The sequence below is a fragment of the Zalophus californianus genome, chromosome 7 (assembly GCF_009762305.2).
Source record: "Zalophus californianus isolate mZalCal1 chromosome 7, mZalCal1.pri.v2, whole genome shotgun sequence".
NCBI lineage: Eukaryota > Metazoa > Chordata > Mammalia > Carnivora > Otariidae > Zalophus > Zalophus californianus.
Genome location: NC_045601.1, coordinates 145,397,176 through 145,416,388, shown reverse-complemented (window position 1 = coordinate 145,416,388; position 19,213 = coordinate 145,397,176). Strand labels below are relative to the sequence as shown.

General features: G+C 39.9%; 1 protein-coding gene across 1 annotated transcript in view; it reads right to left on the bottom strand.

The window, feature by feature from the left end:
- Window positions 1-13,680: 13,680 nt before the first annotated feature.
- ZKSCAN8 (zinc finger with KRAB and SCAN domains 8) overlaps window positions 13,681-19,213 on the bottom strand; it is a 36,602-nt gene continuing 31,069 nt past the window's right edge. Inside the window, exons 8-9 of the mRNA XM_035728454.1 lie at window positions 19,117-19,211; window positions 13,681-14,983 (exon numbers count right to left, since the gene is read on the bottom strand). The gene's annotated coding sequence lies outside the window, so the exon portion shown is untranslated. The remainder of the gene's footprint in view (window positions 14,984-19,116; window positions 19,212-19,213) is intronic.

The window sequence follows — 19,213 nt, the reverse complement described above, 5'->3', positions numbered from 1 at the left end:
GTACTCCAACTTTTTTCTTATTTTTTAAGAAGATTGTTTTGGTTATTCTGGGTCTCTTACATTTCCGTATGAAATTTTAGGATAAGCTTTTTAACTTTTGCAGAAAAAAAAGCAGTTGAGGTTTTTTTTTTTTTTAAGTTTTTATTTATTTATTTGACACAGAGAGACACAGCGAGAGAGGGAACACAAGCAGGGGAAGTGGGAGAGGGAGAAGCAGGCTTCCTGCCTAGCAGGGAGCCCGATGTGGGGCTCAATCCCAGGACCCTGGGATCATGACCTGAGCCAAAGGCAGACTTAGCTTAACGACTGAGCCACCCAGGTGCCCAAACAGTTGAGATTTTGAAAGAGATTGTATTGAAACTTTTGTATCAGTTTGAGACTATTGCCGTCTTAACAATATTAAATCTTCCAATCCATGAACACAAGGTATGTTACCATTTATTTAGGTATTCCTCAACTTCTTTAAGGAATGTTTTGTAGTTTTTAGTTGTAAGAGGAAATATGAATCTAAAAAGAAAATATTTAATATAATCCAATACAAAAAAGAAAATCTTACAGCATTTCATTTTGAAAACTTGTATAATCATAAAATCTTTCTCTGTCCCTTTGAGATTATGTACAATTTTTAAAAGCTAAATAAGACTTTCCCATTTTAAGACCCAGTAATATTTTTTCTTAATGCTCTGGACTCCATCTCTCCCTCTCTCTTTCTTAAGATTTTATTTATTTATTTGAGAGAGAGCACAAGCAGGGGGAGCAGCAAGGGCAGAGGGAGAAGCAGGCTCCCCACTGAGCAGGGAGCCCGACGATGCGGGGCTTGATTCCAGGACCCCGGGATCATGACCTGAGCTGAAGGCAGCCGCTTAACAGACTGAGCCACGCAGGTGCCCCTGGAGTCCATCTCTTTGACATGTAAATAACCCCATCTTCTCTCCCTTTTCAAACCCTCATCTCCCATTCTGTGGTAGTTTAACTAGATGCCTGGCTCCAAGTTCTAAGTACTTGCTTGTCAGAGATATGAGAAGTTTCTTTTCCCTTTGGATAAAGGAAATTGGCTAACACAGATAGCCACTCAACTGTCAGATAAAAGCTTGTTTAACTTTGACAGTGGAGTCTTCCAGGGAACCATCAGACAGGTCAAATAATAAATAATGTCTGGGAATGGTGCTTTGTAGAAGCCCCAACACTTTATGTCCTTCCAGTAATTGCAGGGCTGCTAGTTTTCACCATGATGAAAGCTATAGGTTTCCAAGGCTACTGTGGTGCTGAGCAGGGAGAGTGAATAATGGAAACAGCACAAGTTAAAATGCCACAGAGGTCACTGTTCTTACTGATTTGGCCATTTTTCTTGAATAAACATGCCATGGGTTGCTGCATGCTTTCCCTTGATTTCCAGAGTTCAGAAAAAGTTGATTCTAATATTTTGCCAGTGTTCTTGTTGGTTCTATGCAGATTTTCATGGTGGTTCTTACTCCACCATTTCCTCTGATATCACCCACATTTTAATTTTAGTATAAATTTTATTACAAAAGCAATAATCTTTACCCTTATGATCAGTGTGTTTTATGTCCTACTTAAGAACACTTTTTCCTGGGGCACCTGGGTGGCTCAGTCATTAAGCGTCTGCCTTCGGCTCAGGTCATGATCCCGGGGTCCTGGAATCAAGCCCCGCATTGGGCTCCCCGCTCAGTGGGAAGCCTGCTTCTCCCTCTCCCTCTCCCCCTGCTTGTGTTCCCTCTCTCACTGTCTTTCTCTGTCAAATAAATAAAATCTTAAAAAAAAAAAACCATTTTTTTCCTGCTATTAGCTCATGAAGATATTCTCACATATTATCTTTTAGAAACTTCATTATATTGTCTTACAGATTTGGATATACATCTCTTAGGAAATTATTTTTATGTATGAACTAGGGCCCAAGTGTCTCTTTTCTCCACCTCCATATTGATATCCTTTTAATCAAGCACCACGGGCCTATTTGTCCATTCTTACACCAATGTCACAGTCTTAACGGCCCTAGATGTATAAGTCTTAATACCTAGTAGAGCTAGTCCTCCACCTTGTTTTTCTTCTTTAAGAATATCTTGGGGGCACCTGGGTGGCTCAGTTGGTTGAGCATCCCAACTCTTGATTTTGGCTCAGGTCATGATGTCAGGGTCATGAGATGAAGCCCTGTATCAGGCTCTGCACTCATCGTGGAGTCTACTTGAGATTCTCTCTCTCCGTCTGCCTCTGCCCCTCCCCCTGCTCATGTTCTCCCTCTCAAAAAAAAATAAATTCTTTAAAAAAGAGAAACTATCTTAGTTACTTCTTGCTCTGCATTTCCATATAAATTTTAGCCAAAAAAATGATGTCAGAAATTTGGTTAGGATGGCTTTGAATATATAGTAAGGATTGGGAAATTAAACATGGTTATCATATTCAGTTCTCAAGTTCATGAACGTGACACATTACTTCATTTATTTAAAAGTACGATTTCTTCAATGTCTTATGGTTTTCTATTGTGGTCTTGTGCAAAAGTCTGTATATACACATGTATACTTATGCTCTATGATAAAAAGAATCATACATATATATGGGTGTTGATTTTACAATTACACAACATGACACAATATATGTGTATACATATGTGCATATTCATGTCACAGTATATACAAAGAGCAGTTGGGTTTTTGTATATCCACCTTGAATTCTGCAACCATGCTAAACTCACTTACTAGTTCTGGTAGCTTTCAGGGATAGATTCAAGCCTATTACCAACATAGGCAATCATATCATCTAAGAATAAAGAGTTGTATTTCTTCCTTTTTAATATTTTTACTTCATCTTCATGCCTTACTATATAGACTAGACCCTCTAGTACAGTGTCAAATAGAAATGGTGAGAGCAGATATGCTTGCCTTGTTTTTTTTTTTTTTAAGATTTTATTTATTTGACAGAGAGAGACACAGCGAGAGCAGGAACACAAGCAGGGGGAGTGGGAGAGGGAGAAGCAGGCTTCCCACTGAGCAGGGAGCCCGATGGATGCGGGGCTCAATCCCAGGAACCTGAGCTACCCAGGCGCCCCTGCTTGCCTTGTTCTTAAAGGGAAAGTATTCACTCTTTTTTTTTTAAAGGTTATTTATTGATTTATTTGAGAAAGAGCAGGAATGGAGGAGGGGAGTGGTGGAGAGGCAGAGACAGAGGGAGAGAGAAGCAAACTCCCCACTGAGCATGGAGCCTGATGCGGATGCCAGGCTGGATCCCAGGACCCCAAGATCATGACCTGAGCCAAAGGCAGAAGCTTAACTGACTGAGCCACCCAGGTGCCCTGTATTCACTCTTTCTTCATTAAATATGTTAGCTGTAGGTTTCCAATAGATGCCCTTTATCAAGTTGAGATTTTCCCATCTGTTATTAATTTGCTGAGTTGTTGTTGTTTTACAACTGACAATTTATTAAAATAGTTGACTTAAAACATGGCACTAGTGACTTCAACCTTCATTCCTGGTCAATAATGTCAGAAGTAATTTGCTTAACAATTTCAGAAGGACTGTGAATGTCCATGGGTTGCTTCTGGATTCTCGTCTGAAAACGATCCCGTCTTGGAGTCTTCACCACAGAGTCTCGGTAGGCATCTGAACTGATCCTTTTACTTTGAGATTCTTTCTCTTGGAACCTCTGATCAAGTCAGCACACACCTCCAAAGATTTTAGTCTGTGGTTGCTTAGGGTAGTTCTAATTCAGTGAATCATCACCTCTGGTTCTACCAGTATCTTTCAAGCCCTGGCCGCGGTGAGGCTTGTTCCTCAGTGACAGTGAACAGCTGGGAGTGAGGGGCAGGTGGTGAGGCACAGGAGCAGCGGAGAGCAGGTCAACCAGAGCTTCGCTGCAGCTGCCACTGCATCTCCTGCAAGAGCGGAGTTTTGCTTTTTTTAAAGACTTATTTATTTGAGAGAGTGTGAGGGTGTGCACGGGGTGGGGGCAGAAGGAGAGGGAGTGAGAATCTTTAGCAGACTCCATGCTGAGCACAGAGCCCCACACGGGGCTTGATTCCACGACCCCGAGATCATGACCTGAGCTGAAACCAAGAGTCCCATGCTTAACCAACTCTGCCACTCAGGTGCCCCTTTTTTCTTTTTCTCAAGAGCTGAGTTTTTTAATTAGTAATATATCTTGGATTTTATCAAATGATTTTTCTGCGTCTATTGAGATGCTATGGTTTTTAGTCTATTAATGCTTAATTATATTATTTTGTTGTTGTTTTGTTTTGAAGTAGGCCCCATGCCAAGCATGGAGCCCAACGAGGGGCTTGAACTCACAACCCTGAGATCAAGACCTGGGCTGAGATCAAGAGTCGGACACTTCAGCAACTGAGCCACCCAAGCGTGCCTAATTGAATTATTGTTTAAATATTAAGCCAACCTTGCATCACTGAGATGAACTTGACTTGGTCATGATGTATTACCATTTTATGTATTTTTCAATTAGATTTGTTAAAATTTTAAGACATTTCTGTATCCATGTTCATGAGGGATATACGTCTACAGACTTATGCCTTTGGTTTTGGTATCACAGTAATGTTGGCTTCATAGAGAGCTGGGAAGTAATTCCCTCTTCAATTTTCTGAAAGATTTTATGTGGAATTGATAGTATATTTTCCAAAAATGTTTGATAGAATTCATTAGTGAAACCATCTGGACCTGCAGTTTTCTTTGTGAGAAGTGTTTTAAATTACAATTTAGATTTTTTAAAATAAAGGGCTATTGGAGTTACTGATTTCTTCTTGAACGAGCCTTTTTGTCTTTCAAAAAAATTTTCCATTTAACCTAGATTGTTAAATTTATTACTATGATGGTTTTTTGTAACATTCATGTATTATCTTTTTTAATATGTGTAGAATCAGTATTCCCTTCCTTCATTCCTTTTTTTTTTCCTCTTAAGTAAACTCTATGCCCGAGGTAGGGTTCAAGCTCACAACCTCGAGATCAAGAGTTGCATGCTCCATCAACTGAGACAGCCAGGCACCCCCTTCCTTCATTCCTGATATTCATTACTTGAGTCCTTCCTTTGTTTTTCCAGATTTGGCTAACAGCTCATCTATATTATGGCTGTTCTCAAAGAACCAGTTTTTAGTTTTATGTTGTTTATTTTTCTATTTCATCTATTTTTTGTTCTTTAATTCTTCTGCTTAGTTTGTGTTTAATTTCCTTATCTTTTTCTAGTTTCTTAAGGTGGAAGCTATATTTGAGACCCTTTTCTAATATAGATGTTTAGTGCTACAAATTTCCCTCTAACTAATGCTTTAGTGGTGTCCACAAATTCTGATATATTGTGTTTTCATGATCATTTGGTTCAAAATACTTTCTAACATCTCAGGTTTTCTCTAAATTTGTGAATAGATTTTTTAAAAGTATATTTTACTGGGGCACCTGGCTGACTCAGTCAGAGGATTATGTAACTTTCCATCTTAGGGTTGTGGGTTCGAGCCCCATGTTGGGTGTAGAGATTACTTAAATAAATAAAAACTTAAAAAAAAATGTTTTACTATTATTGGATAGAGTGTTCTAGAAATGTCAATTAGGTCAAATTGGTTGAGAGTGTTCTTCAAATCTTCTATATCTTTACTAATTTTCTGTCTACTTTTTAAATTATTGGGTGGTAGTAAAATCTCTGACATTATGGATTTTTCCGTTTCTCCATGAAGTTACAATGGTTTTTGCTTCAGACATTTTGAAGGTATGTTATTAGGTGCCTCAATGTTAAGAATTGTGTCCTTTTCAGGAATTGCTTTATCATTATGAAAGAACTTTACTACTGGTAACATTCTTACCTGTGAAATCTTCCTTGTCCAGTATTAATATAGCTACTGAAACCTATTTATGTGAGCATGGCACATGTTTTTCCATGCTTTTACCCTATTGGTGTCTTTGTCAATAGTATTCTATTGCAGCCAACTCAAAACTTACTTAAAACCTAGTTACTTAAACACAATGCTTGTTTATAATCTCACAGTTTCCATAGATGACAAATTGGGCACAGTGTGGCTCGACCCTCTGTTTAGAATCTTTTTTTAAATTTTTATTAAATTTTTATTTTTTTAAAGATTTTATTTATTTATTTGACAGAGAGAGAGAGACAGTGAAAGAGGGAACACAAGCAGGGGGAGTGGGAGAGTTTGAGAAGCAGGCTTCCTGCTGAGCAGGGAGCCCGATGCAGGGCTCGATCCCAGGACCCTGGGACCATGACCTGAGCCGAAGGCAGACGCTTAACGACTGAGCCACCCAGGCGCCCTGTTTAGAATCTTATCAAGGTACAATCAAAGTATCGTCCAGGGCTGCAGTTCTCATCTTATGCTTGGACAACTCCTCCAAGTTCATTGGTTGACAACAGAATTCAGTTCCACTCGGGTATTTTTTTATTTTTTGTTTTTTTTTTAGCGAGGTGGGGGAGGGCAGAGGGAGTGAGAGAATCTTAAGTAGGTTCCACGACCACACAGAGCCCAAAGTTGGGCTCAGTCTCACGACCTTGAGAAAATGACCTGAGCTAAAATCAAGAGTCGGATGCTTAACCAACTGAACCACCCAGGTGCCCCTTTCAGGTATTGTTTTTAGTATTTGTTAGGTGCGAGCCAAGCAACATTTAGCATAGACTAATGTGGTAGGTAAAAATCTCTCCTCCCTACCCAAAGATATCTATCCCTAAAATATATGAATATGTTAGGCTACATGGCAAAGAGGAATTCAGGTTGCAGATGAAATTAAGGTTCCTAATTAGCTGACCTTAAAATAGGAAGATTATCCTGTATTGTCTGTATGAGACTAATGTAATCACAAGGGTCCTTAAAAGTGGAAGGGGGGGAGGGAGTGGGGGGATGGGTTAGCCTGGTGATGGGTATTAAGGAGGGCACGTTCTGCGTGGAGCACTGGGTGTTATACGCAAACAATGAATCATGGAACACTACATCAAAAACTAGTGATGTAATGTATGGTGATTAACATAACAATAAAAATTTTTAAAAAAAGGCGGAAGAGGGAAGCTGAAGTTGGAGTGATATAATATGAAAAGGACTCAACCTGATTTTGGCTTGGAAGATGGAGAAATGGGGCCAGAACCTGAGGAATATGGGTGACCTCTACAAGTGGAAAAGGCAAGGAAATGGACAAATCTCCCTGTCAGCCTTCAGAAAGGTATGCAGGTCTGCTGACATCTGGTTTAGAACAATGGGGCTCATTTTGGACTTCTGTCTTCCAGAGCTATAAAATGATAAATTTCTGTTGTTTTAAGCTTCTGTGTTTGTGGTACTCGTTACAGCAGCAACAGGAAACTATATATAGCTAACTATTCCTCACTACTGAGGCCGACTCCTTCTTAGTACTTCACCTAATGCTTTGTGAATTCCAACATTTTTCAGTCTTGTTGGTGGGAAGAGGTACTGTTCTTGGCCTTGTGTAATGCTGTGTACCTTTCCCTTTAATTCTTTCGGATGGTTCTTTCCCTGAGGGTACCTTCTTTAGTGCATGCTCCTCAACTCCTAAAGACAGGAGACGGACTCTGCATATCTCCAGAGTTCTCTGTACAGCACTTTCCTTTCCATTATTCTGCCCTGTGAACTGCAGCCACGTTGGTCTCTTCCCATGCTCAACTGTATCCCTCATCTCAGAGAATCTGCCAGCTCTACCTGGTTCCCTGTCCCTGTGCAACAGTCAAAATTCTCTTTCTCTGGGGCAATCCTAGCACTCATTTCATTTGTTTCCCACTTTAAATCACCACCATCCTTCATTGCTTGAAATAAAATGTCTTAAAAATGGTTATTGGGGCGCCTGGGTGGCTCAGTCGTTAAGCGTCTGCCTTCGGCTCAGGTCATGATCCCGGGGTCCTGGGATCGAGCCCCGCATCAGGCTCCCCGCTCCGTGGGGGGCCTGCTTCTCCCTCTCCCGCTCCCCCTGCTTGTGTTCCCTCTCTTGCTGTGTCTCTCACTGTCGGATAAATAAAATCTTTTTTTTTTTAAAAAAAGGTTATTAATTTGGTTCCAGTTTTTTTTTTTTTTTCCTGGTGGGAGAGTAAATCCAGTTCCAATTACTCCATCTTTGTCAGAAGCACAAATTGCAATTCAATGTATTTTCTAGTTTCCATTGTGATTTCTTCTTTGAGACTAGGTTATTTAGAAGGATATTTCTTAAATTCCACATAATTTTTTTTCCTAGTTACCTTATTGTCATTAATTTCTCACTTAATTGCACTGTGGTCAGAGAACTTATTCTGTATTATTTCCATCCTTTGAAATTTATCAACATATGCTTTATGGCCTAGTATATGGCTTTGTGCATTTTTCAGTTGTAATTGGAAAGAATGCGTATCCTGCTGCTGTTCACTGCAGAGTTATATGCCCCTCCCTCTCTCCATCAGGGCAAGTCTGTTAATGGTGTTTTTCAAATATATATTTGTGATGGTTAATTTCTTTTCTTTTCTTTTTTAGATTTTATTTGAGATAGAGAGCAAGTGAGAGAGCAGGAGCAGGGGAGCGGAGGGAGAAGCAGGCAGCAGGGAGCCTGGCATGGGGCTCGATCCCAGGACCCCAGGATCATGACCTGAGGCAGATGCTTAACCAACTGAGCCATCCATGGTTAATTTCATGGGTCAACCTGATTGGGCTAAGCAATGCACAGCTACCTAGTAAGGTATCCTTTCTGGATGTGTCTGGATGTTTCTGGAAGAGATTAGCATTTGAATCAGCAGACTGAACAAAAAAGATATGCCCTCACCAATGTAGGCAAACATCGTCCAGATTCCATTGAGGTCCTGAGCAGAAAAAGGAAAAGGGCAAATTCTCTCTCCTAGAACTGGAATATCCGTCTTTTCCTGCCCTTGGACACTGAAGCTCCTGGTTCTTGGATGTATATATATATGTATATCTTTGTGGGTTCTCTCTGGAGAACCCTGAAACAATACTTAGTGATTTTTAAAAATTTTTTTTCTATTTTTTATGTCAGCAAGAGAGGTGTGGAAAGATTTTCCTCCACAAATGATCATTTATTTTGCTTTTTTCTGTCAGTTTTGGCATTTAATGACCAAATAAATTTAGGTCATTAAAGTCTACTTTATCTGAAATAGTGTTTACATGATATAGCTTTTTACTTTCAAAGTTTCTATATCCTTATGTTTTATATGTGCCTCGTACAAGCAGGATTTTTTAAAAAGCCAACCTGACAATTATCTTCTGACTGGAGCATTTAGTCCATATACATTTAATATTACAGTTTAAACCTACCATTTACTAAATGCTTTTTTTTTTTTTTGACTTAGTTGCTCTGTTTCTCTTTGCTTTATTGCTTTCTCTACATATTCCCTGGCTGTTCTTGTAGTGGTTACCTTGAGATCACAGCATGCATTACTGACTAATCTAAAATTAATTGGTAAGGGCGCCTGGGTGGCTCAGTTGGTTGGGCAACTGCCTTCGGCTCAGGTCATGATCCTGGATTCCCAGGATCAAGTCCTGCATCAGGCTCCCTACTCGGCAGGGAGTCTGCTTCTCCCTCTGACCTTCCCCCCTCTCATGTGCTCTCTCTCAAATAAATAAATAAAATCTTTAAAGAATATTAATTGGTAATTTTATAGTTATCCAGTTAATGTAAGAACCTTAGGGATATTTAAGTCCTTTATTCTCTCAACATAAAAAAAAAAACAAAAAACCTTTCTTCTGGTATACTTTAGTTTTTAATACTGCAAGACATTATATTTTTGTTTCATACAGTCAGTACTTGTTTAGCTTTACCCATAGTTACCATTTTCTTGTTCTTGATTACTTCTGCATCTTCAACCCTTCAAGGAGGAATATTTTCCTTCTGCCTAAAGAACTTTCTCGAATATTTTCTTTATAAGGGCCTGTCAGTGATGACTCCTCTCAGCTTCTGTTTGTTCTGAAAATGTCTTTTACCTTTATTCTTGAATGAATTTTTTGCTAAGCAGAGACATCTATGTAGCATTTTTTTTACTTTCGGCTCTTTGAAGATGTCATTTCAGTGTCTTCTGGCTTCAAATCTTTTTGTTGAGAAATAAGCTATTGTTGCTCCTTGAAGATTCTTTTTTTCCCTCTTGCTACCTTTATGATACTTGTCTTTAGTTTTAGCAGTTTTACTATGATGTATATAAATAGTATTTTCATTTATCCTTTTTGAGTTTCATATGGTTCTTGAATCTGTGTTTGATATTACATTTTAGGAAGTTCTTACCTACTATCTCTTTAAATACTGTCTTCCCCCACTTTTACTCATGTCTCCTTCAAACTTACTTACAAATATTTTGGATCTCTGTTTTCTCTCTCAACCTTTTCCTATGTAGACCATTCTTTCTGTCCTTTTATGCTTTATTCAAGATATTTTCTTCTCAACTATGTACTTCACTAATTTTTTCTTCAGCTATGTTTTATCTGTTATATGTATCCATTTCGGCTATTGTTTTTCAATTTCAGAATTGTTATGGTTCTTTTTCATTGTCCCCCATTTTTTGTTAAAATTCTTAATCTTATCTTTCATGTTTGAACATTGTATGCATTGTCATTTTAAAATCTCTGTCCAGTCCATCTGGACTCCCAGATGTGTTTCTACTAGCAATTGCTTCTCTTGGATTTTCTTTGTGTCATTTTTCTTCTCATGTGCCTGGTTTTTTAAATTGTTTTTGTAGAATTGCTTGTAGAAATAATTTGAGAGCAAAGAGAATATCATGTCTTTATAGAGAGGACTTCCTGGTACCTGAGGGCACTGGCACTATGGAATCACTTAAATCCACTGTATAGATTAAGATTCAGAGCAGAGCAGCAGCCCCCTGTGGGGTTATAATTTGAGTGCAGTCTCTAGGGGTCCCACACACGAGAGTGAGCGCATTTGCCAGCACTAACCCCCATCTTGGCAGTACCCAGAATCCAATTTTTTTTTTCCTCTGTGAACCTATCAAAAGTATGACTCACCCTCTCAGGTACCCCTTGCAGAATCAAGATGCCCAAAGAAGGGATAATCTCCTTCAATCTATATTTCTTGCCCATAATTTTACTCTCGAATTAGTTCTTTGATGTCTTTAGATTTTTTTTTTTTAACTTTGTCAGAGAGAGCAGAAGCAGGGAGAGCTGCCAGCAGAACAGGCAGAGGGAGAAGCAGGCCTCCTGCTGAGCAGGGAGCCCGATGTGGGGCTCAATCCCAGGACCCTAGGACCATGACCTGAGCTGAAGGCAGACAACTCAGTTGGTTAAGCTTCTCCCCCCCACCCCCCGCACTGGTGCTCTCTCTCGCTATCTCTCTGACACTCTTTCAAATAAATAAATACGATCTTAAAAAAAAAAAAAAAGGCATTTTGCCCAGCTTTCCCACTTCTCAGTTGGGAGAATAGGTCTGTATTACTTTGTCCACCATTACTGGAAGCAGAATTCTGGGTGCATGTTTTTGCAGGGTGAATAGTTGTTAGGTGATTTCCATTCCAACTCCTATTTTAACATTCTAACTTAAGAGAACATTTACATATAACTAATCTGATTAAATGTCCTTCAAAAAGACAAGAATATACCACAGGTAATATTTCCTAAGAAACCATGGACTTGGAGGTTAGAACTGATCTGCCATAACTCTCAGAGGCTGGTAGTTTATCTCATGCTATAGGTTTAAATCAGACAACTTCAGGATGTCTGTCATTCAGCAATTTAAGTCTAAGTCCTTCCTAAAATGTGGGTGAGAAAATACTGCTTTCTTAAGCCCTTGGTCTTTAGGAGTGTCTGGATGGAAGGAGAGGGGAACTGCCTATGATAAAAGGCTTTCACCTGGGACTCAGCCATGTGTGGCTGAAGAATGATCTGGGCTGAGAGGCAGACTGTGCTGAGAATGTTCCTCCTCTTTTCTCAAACATCAAAATTTCTGGGAGGTACTAATATATACCCCAAACTTAATTGGTTCAAAAATTAAGTGGTAATTACTCATCACTGCTAAGACCACTCCCTTCTTCCAGTTGTCCAATCCCATGTCATTCTTGCTTCTTCTTTCCCTTGATCTTATCCATTCACAAAATCCTCGTGGCATGATCTTCAATGTGTAATCAGGATCCATCACTTCTCACCACCTCGGCTTATCTAAACCTTTGTCCGAAGACACAGTTTCTGCCTAGATTACCTCGATAGCTCCTAACCGTTCTAGTACCCACTCTTGTCCCTGTATGCTCTTCACAAGGCAGCTAGAGGAATCCTTTCAAAGCCTAAGACAGATTATGCCACATCTTTGCTCAAAATCCTGCAATAAGCCTTCCAATTCACTCAGGGTAAAAACCAAAGTCTATACATGGGCCTACAAGTTCCTTGCTATAGGCCCTCTCTTTATCTCTGCCCATGTTTCTTCTTGGTCTTTCTCATCAGCCGAGCTGTTCCTCCAATATGTCAGCACCTTTGCATCTCCTACACTCCCTTTCTGGGATGTTCTTAGATAGAAAAGATTTTATTTCCCCTTTGCCCATAGCATGGTCTGGTATGTAGCTCTTTTGATTACACTGTATTTTAAGTAGCAGAATCAAGTTTTGCATCACCAGATCCTGAGAAGTCAGGTATTATTTTTGAAGTTGAAATTTCATTTTATTCCTATTTTGGAAATCTGCCTCAGCCCAAGCTGCCACCAGATGAGAAGGTGCCTACCTGGTTTGGAAGTCTGCAGCTCTTGAAAACCCATGTGGAAAAGGTGATATCACGATCAGATTAAGATGCCAGATAGGTCCCTTAGTTCACAAGGAACAGGAATCAATACATGCTAGTGAGATTTACACTGTGCATAACCTGTGGCCCAGCAATTTCACTCCTGTTTCCCAGAAAAAACACTCCCAAAGGTGTTCAGAGCCGAAGTTGGTTAAAACCCTAAATAGCTTTCATTAAAAGAATGAACAAATGACTAAGTAAGCACTATAGAGCAGTTAAAGGATTAGATCTGCATATAGTTAATTAATGAATTCATAATTAAGTGATTTCAAAAAGCAGAATGGCCACAGAATGAAATAGAACATACCAGTTTTTTAAATAAGGGTGAGTGGAGGAAATTGGGAGAAATGGGATTGGAATGTGAGTAGAGATAAAAGTAAAATGTATAAAAACGAAAGGCCACACACAGACCAATGATTATGATGCACCACGAACTGAGTTCATAACAAATCCACAATGAGTACCCAAGCTTATCTGTGGACCAGGCCTGGGAAGGGGGCAGATCCTATGACCAACTATTAGAGCTCCCTCTTCAGGTTGACTTGATAACCACCCACTTCAAGGCGTCCTTCAAGGAGCATGTGTTCCAAGCCTTCTCCATATCGGTCACTATTCCATATATTAGACATGCAAAAGCAAACGAGGTAAATATAGTCCATTATTTAGCAAATAACAAGTTCACGTGGCCCATCCACACTTCTATTTTTTCTTCCCAAAGGGGTAGGAAATTCTGTGAAACGATTTACCTAACCACAGATATTTGCAGCATTTCCTAGATCTATGAACACTATAAAAATGAAAGGGAATAAGTCTGGTACAAATGGTATACTTGATGCATCAGAGGAATCAATGTCAAAATCATTTGTAGAAAAACTATTTTAATTAGCATCATAAATTCCAAACTGAAAATAAATGTAATAAATAATGTTTCAATCACCAAAGGTTGTGAATAGTTAAAAAGACTTCTCCCTATTCTCTACCTTTACTACAGAAAATGAAAGCTGTGACAAAGACAGTTAAATCCCATGGAGATCTGTCATAGATATGTTTCAACTTGGCCCATGAAGTGACCTGACAGTCTCTAATAGCACTTATCTGTAATTCCATAAAATAATGCTAAAATGATTGATGCAATTTTTTTTTTTTTTTAGTAATCTCTATACCCAATGTGGGACTCGAACTCACGACCCTGAGATCAAGAATCAAATGCTTTTCCAATAGAGACAGCCAGGTGTCCCAGCTGAGTTTTTTCTTAATGGTGATGCTTTATGTTGAAAAAGTCCTGTACCTTTACCACATTATTTCACAATTGAGGTTTTTATTTGTTCTGTATCCTCTGATGTCGGGTAAGAGATGAGTTCATTGAAAGGTTTTCCCGCACCTGTCCCAGGAATAAGGCTCCTCTCCAATGCAGACTGATGTTTGGTAAGATCTGAACTTTGACTGGAGGCTTTTCCAAATCACTTACACTCAAAGAGCTTTTCTCTGTATGGAATCTTTAATACACTTTAAGAATTGAGGTAATGCTGAAAGTGTCCCCAAAGCAGTCACACATACAGGGTTTTGCTGCAATGTGGATTTACCCATACAGAAGACTGATTTTAGTGAAGGCCTTCCCACTTTTTTTATATTTATGGGTTTTCTGGTAATAAGCACTGCTTCCAAATGAAGACCTCCCTACTTGCTCCTGTCCAAAGGGAATCTATGTTTAATGAGACTTGAGCTCACATGGAATGTTTATGACACTGAAGATATCCCCAACAGTTCTCTGCTATCTGACAAGACCAGTCCAGTATCTGAAGGCTTTGCCACATTCTTTACTCTGGTGGGACTCTTCTTCAGGAATGGCTTCTCTGTTGTGTAGTGTAATGGGCCTTAGGTTTACACTGAAGGTCTTTCCAGGCTGAGAATACTCATAGGATTTCCTCAAGTCTGGACATGCTGGTGCTTAGTCAGGACCACTGGTGTTCCACGGTTTGTTTTATTAGGGAGAGATATTTTTAGATCACTCATTTTAGACTGAGCAGCTGCTTCTTTTATTAGTTTATTACAAGTAGAAATTGTACACAAGGTAAGGGAATATTTCCCACTCCCAGAGCAGTGACAGAAGTGAACTTCAGGGCAAATTCTCCCAAGTGTCTTAGGTCCCTTTATCAGAGAGATACTCTGGCTTGGCTTGAAGCACCATAAGCTGATTCCTCAAGGGGCTTCTCCCTCACTTGGCGGTGGAATTCTGCAAAACTCTGCTTTGAAATGGACTCCTTGTTTAGGGCCAGGAGTCACCATCTGAAAGAACAGGTTGATCATGAAATTAGCATTTTTTCCCTAGAGGCAGAACGAAGTCAAATGTAACAAATGAGAGCAGCCTACAGAGAGAAATCACCTAAAACATGGCTTTTTATATGTGGAAGTTCTAAGTAAGAGTATATACTTGCTTTTTCATTAATTCTACTCTTTAGTATTTTCTTCTTTTTCCTTTCTTTGGGTTATTTTCCTGTTCCTTTTTTTTTTTTTTTTTTTAATTTTTTAAAGTAATCTCTACACCCAAGATGGGGGTAGAACTCATGACCCCAAGATCAAGGGTCGCATGCTCCTCTGAGCCAGCCAGGAGCCCCTTTCCTCTGCTTTTTTAAAAGTTCTCAAAAATGGACGTTTACAGCATTTTCTTCAGCTTTTGTTCTTTTCTAAATATAGCATCTATATTTTTTAAATGAAATAATTAACCTAAGAAGCTTAAAAAAGTACCTGGCACAGACTAGGTCTCAATAAATGGAAGCTATTACTGTTAGTATGATATCACTAATGTAAAACAGAAGTAAAATAGGAGGAAGGGACTGGGAAGGAGACGCAACACTTATTGAAGACCCCCTGTGAACATAACAACATATAAAGCAGATTAGAGAGGCCATCACATCAACAAAGCATTTTACTTTCTCTCTGGAGAGATTATAGAAATCTCAAAGCTGGAAGGGATATCAGAGACTATTTAGCCTGTCTCCTTTATATATAGAAACTGAGGCCTAGCTAGGTGGTGTTTGTCTAGTATAATACAGTTACTTAGAGGTTAAAAACAGGTTGAGACCAAGGGCTCTTAGATCTCACAGGGCTCTTGGATCTCACCTTTAAAGTTTTTACCAGTGTAAGACACTGGCTCTTAGAGCCCAATGTGGTACATAAACAACCTTCATATTAAAACTCTCATTTTACAGTTAGTAGTTAAGAGAACAGATTGTCAGGTTAGACTTCCAGTTTCAATTCCTGGTTCGATCGTTGCCTAGCTGAATGACCAAGTTTTTTAATGTCACTGTTCCTCCATTTCTTCAGCTGTGAAATGGGAGTATAGTAGTATGTATCTCGTATCATTGTTTTTTTATTGAGAAAAAAATACATATAAGGCACTCAGAAAAAGCCCTGGCATAGAAAGTATTCCATAAATATTGGCCATCATGGTAGATATACTATCTCCATGGAAGATTTTCTTAGTTACTTATTGCCATCTTTGTAAGGATCTTTTTCCCCACCATATAGTTAAGAAGCTTGGTCATTTGACCTGCTTTGGCTAATGAACTATAAGCGGAAACAACATACACTCCTCCTGAGTATATGCTGTAGAAGCCATTGTGTGGCCCTACCATTGTTTTTCTTTCCCTCCTTAAGCCTGGATCCCGGAGTGGAGAGAATGTATTGCAGAGCTGCAACTGACCCATAGCTGACACACAACATAAACAAGAACATGTTTTGTACTGTAAGTAACTGAGATTTGGGGCAGTAACAGGGCAGGGTGGGGAGGCAGTTTTGGTAACATAATACAAATCTAGTTGGTCATAAGTAGCCTAAGTCAACTTGTACCATTTCACAGCACTTCGGCGCACCAGCTGCCAGGTGTCGCAGTGGTCAGTTAACACAGGCAAACAGGAAAGTAACAGCTAAGCCTTTCATGACTTACTGCACTGGTGTTAGCAAGACGCTTCACAAGACAAAGTGCTGGCAGCTGCAGTGTTCCCTTCTTAATCCATGAACAGTGCCAGGCGAGGGTTAGGTGAATCAGCACAGGTGTGGGGACTGTCTCACTGCCAAGAGAGCACTAAACAAAAGGGTCCAGTCATTTTATGGACCTGGGGGCCAGGAGGAAGAAGAGGGGAAAAGGCTGGGAATGGAAAAGTACTGACTACTGAGTCCGAGTGGGGAAAAGTGTCTTCAAGTTCCCTCTACCCCAATAAGGGAGTCTTGGCAGAGTTGCTTAGGCAAGGCCCCCAGTGACAGGCCTCCAGATGGAGGTGCCTGGGCTAGACAGAGATGTCTAAGAGCACTACTGTCCAGGCAGTCTTGAATCCTTGAGTGCAACTCAGACTGCATGCATTAGCTGTGCCTCAAAGTCTAGTGTGGGAGGGCAGCTTTCCCCTTACGAGGGGTAAAGCATTTATAATTGCCTATAATCAGGTCTAAAAAAATCACACACAGAAATGAAGCTAGACTCCTCAGGTAAGATGATTTGTTCCACTGAATACCTAAACATAATGTAAAGGTACAATAATTAGGAAAAAGTGGTATTCATGCAAGGAAAGGCAAATAAACCAATGGAACATAACAGGGAAACCAGAAACAGATCTACGCATATATGGACTATTGATATATGACAAACGAGCACTGTACAACAGTGGGGGAAAAAGAGAGTCTTTCCTATAAGTGATGCAAGATAAACTGGATATTCACATGGGAAAAGAATGAAATTTAACTACCTCATTCATACATAAAATCAATTTCAGCCAAATCACTATATTGTACATCTGGAACAAATAGAACACTGCATGTTAACTACAATGAATTAAAAATTTTTTTAAATCAATTTTAAATGGGTTATAGATATAAATGGAAAAGCAAAACTAAGACTTTTTTTTTTTAAGATTTTATTTATTTGAGAGCAAGAGAGTGAGAGAGAGCATGAGTAGGGGGGAGAGGCAGAGGTAGAGGGAGAAGCAGACTCCCCATTGAGCAGGGAGCCCTACATGGGGCTCGATCCCAGGACCCTGAGATCATGATCTGAGCTGAAGGCAGACGCTTAATCAGCTGAGCCACCCAGGTGCCCCAAAACTGTAAGACTTTTAAGGAGTAAATATAGATCAGTCTCATGATCGCAAGCAGAGAAAGAATTCTTCAAAAGATACACCAAACAAAAAGATACAAAGAAAAAGATAAACTGGACTAATAAATTTAAAAAACTAATGCTCATCAAAAGGCATCATTATTAAGAAAATTAAAAGGCAAGCCATAGAGTTGAAGAGGGTATTTGTATTTTCTGTGAAAGGGACTCTCATTAAGAATATGTAAATAATTCCTACAACATGTATAGGCATCTATCCATGAACTTTCCATAAAGAACACCAACCAACCAATAAGCACACAGTGAGCTTATCTACTTTTTGTCCAAGAGAGATGACCTCATCTCTCAAGGCTAGCAGGGGCATAAACAATACGAACAAGCGGCCTGGGTAAGAGTGTGGCCAGGGTCCTGCCGTGCTAGCCAGCAGGACATGCAGGAGTGCAAGAGGCCCAACAAGGGCTGTCTCCTCCCAACAATGGCATAGAGTTACAAGGTAAAATGCACTTCTCACTACATTTCAACACTAGCCCAGAGAGGATGTTTCACACTTTCAAGCATAGATAACAAGGAATCTCACAGTCTGGCCCCCAGCTGTCTTCAGTGTGATCTGTCACTATTTCCCTACTGTATTCTATAATCAGTGAAAACCTCCCTCATTTCCCCCCACATACCTTTTTTTTTTTGTTTTAAGATTTTATTTATTTATTTGAGAGAGAGAGAGAGACCGCATAAGCGGGGGTAGGAGCAGAGGGAGAGGGAGAAGCAGACTCCCCACTGAGCAGGGAGCCCTGTGCGGGGCTCGATCCCAGGGCCCCAGGATTATGACCCGAGCTGAAGGCAGACGCTCAACTGACTGAGCCACGCAGGTGCCCGCACACACGTACCTTTTAGCATGTGATTCCCAATGTATCTTCCTGTCCCTTTTCCTGTGGCTGAAGAACTCACTCTTCATTTCTTCCCTTCTCTGAGGACTTTTCAACCCTTCCACCAGTGGTTGTTACACCTTCAGTGCCAAGCCCTCTGTACAAACCTAGTGGCTTTATCACTGTAATTACTGTTTCCTATCTGCTCCCTTCCCCCTGTCCCCAAACCGACTGTAAGCCCTGGGACAGCAGGGCGATTTTTTCATTTATCTTTGTATTCCTAGTGCCTGGCACAAGGCCCAACCCACAACAGATGATCATTAACACCTTAATTTGAGCTCACAAGAAATAACCATGTTACATGCATCCTGATCTCCTAACACTATATTCTTCAGTAAAAGAAATTTTTTTTTTCTCCAGAATATCTGCTCCTTCAAAGTCTTCAGAATACTCACCACTTATTGCTTAGGATTCAGCTGTGCTGGTTTGGGGTGGGATATAGCATCTCTTCAGTGCTGATCCCCGAAGAGTCTGTCTGCAAACCTCCACCCT